At 39.6% G+C, this 2,036-nt stretch overlaps 1 pseudogene; it reads right to left on the bottom strand.

Annotated features, from left to right (window-relative positions):
- Positions 1 to 913: 913 nt before the first annotated feature.
- On the bottom strand, positions 914 to 1,335 carry LOC139015694 (large ribosomal subunit protein uL14-like; annotated as a pseudogene).
- Positions 1,336 to 2,036: the final 701 nt, after the last annotated feature.

A 2,036-nucleotide genomic window follows, 5' to 3' on the forward strand; every position in this document is an offset into this window, starting at 1 on the left:
GGCAGTCTCCGGTGTTTACCTATGCCGCCATCTTCGATTCCTCTCCAATAAAATATATTTTTTAAAAAATAAAATAAAAAGGTCAAATACTGCCTGACCCAGTCTTCAATTGGTGCCTCCCCTGCCCTTTCGCTGCTGCAGGCTCCTCTGCCTAAAGAGCCTGCGGCCACGATGCCTGCAGCCTCAGCTCCCGGGCTCCTCGGTGTCTCTGCGCTGCCCTAGGTGAGCCGCAGGTGTTCCTTCCCTTGGAAGCGGCTCCTTTCTGCCAGTAATCCTTATTGAAAGGAAAAAATCTTTGCTATCTAAGCAGATCAATTAACTTATTTCAACTGTTAAACACTGATTGCTAGACAAGTCTGAAGTTAACCGATTATTTTTTTAATAGAAAATACACTTGAAGCTGTTAATAAATGTCTTACACTTTATTAGAAGTGTATCTTTTAAAAGTGTGAGTGTATTTCTAGAAGTTTTGAAATGCACTTGCCAATCTAAAGGATGCTAATTACTTTTTTTTTTTAATTTTAAATTTTTTAAAGTAGACCAGCCTTTGTGCTTACTTTATTTATTTATTTAAAAAATTTATTATTATTATTATTATTATTATTATTTAACCAGAGAGGAAGGGAGAGGGAGAGAGAGATAGAAACATCAATGATGAGAGAATCATTGATCGGCTGCCTCCTGCACGCCCCCCACTGAGGATTGAGCCGCAACCGGGGCATGTGCCCCTGACCGGAATCGAATCCAGGACCTTTCAGTCCGCAGACCGATGTTCTATCCACTGAGCCAAGCTGGCCAGGGCTAATTACTTACTTTTTATTTTAATTAATTAATTTATTATGATTATTATTTATTTATTTTTCTCATGTCACCAATTTTTAACGGTTTTTTCCTTTACAAATGCACCAGAGAATCATGCAATGCTGCCAGCATTGGCTGCCATCCTGGACCACAAATCTGCACACTCCTTTGCAACTGGTCCTGTGATGGCAGAACCTTTCATTTCCCCTTTATTGTTTACTGTGACCCCCGAATTATCTTCAAAATAAAGAAACACGCCATCTTTTCTCCGGCATGACATTCATTGTCGAATTACCACTGCTGGATGTACCCCCTTTCTGAGCTCTGGTTTGCCTTTTTTGACTGTGGCCATCACCATGTCACCCACACAGCAGCAGGAAGTCTGTTCAGTCATCCCCTGTTCCCCTCACAGAGATAATATACAGATTTTTTTGCTCCTGTGTTGTCGGCACAGTTGATCACAGCTTCTACTGGAAGACCCAGGGAAATACGGAATTTCTCCCTGGAGGACCAACCACGTCCTCTCTTGAACATCTTGGACGTTGGAAAGGCTAATTATTAACTTTTTAGTTGTCATCAAAAAATCCAGGTTTCCAAAGAACTTGTATACATATATGCATAATCCATCGACACAGAATATAATGTGGTGAAGGCCTGGGGCAGGGGAAAGGGAGAGTGGGTGCAGGCTAGAAGGGGCCGATGGGGAAGAAAAGGGAGGCGTCTGTAATACTTTCAACAATAAAGATTTAAAAAAAAGGAATGAAGAAACAGAGATAACTACATATGCTTTGCTCAATCCTGCTGTAATAAAGTTTATTACATTGAAAACAAAAAGTAAAACAATAAAATCAAGGTTTCTAAAAAGTAAGAATTCTATTTTGAAAGAAATTGTGTGGTTTTGGTAACAAAAGATATGAGGAATGGAGACACATTTTGAATGGAGAAAAGTGAGTTGTTCTAAAGCTGGTTATTTCTGAATGGGTAAAAAGGTTTGTGAAAGTTGTAGAAAGGTTTGTAAAGAGAAATGTTAGAAGGAAATTATATAAGTGAAACAGGCCAGTAAGCCAGGATAAACAGAATAGGGAAATAGACAGTTAAACAGCAGTCTGCAGCCATCTAGTAAATTCTATCTTCCCTAAACCAAAGACACTTAAGAGTAAATGGTTTTGACACCTCCTCCCCAACCAGAGAGTAAATAGCTTAAATCACCCTACTCTGGGAGACACAACAGAAAT

The sequence above is a fragment of the Myotis yumanensis genome, unplaced genomic scaffold (genome assembly GCF_028538775.1).
Source record: "Myotis yumanensis isolate MYYU_CA2020_CCGP unplaced genomic scaffold, mMyoYum1.0.hap1 SCAF_8, whole genome shotgun sequence".
NCBI classification, from domain to species: domain Eukaryota; kingdom Metazoa; phylum Chordata; class Mammalia; order Chiroptera; family Vespertilionidae; genus Myotis; species Myotis yumanensis.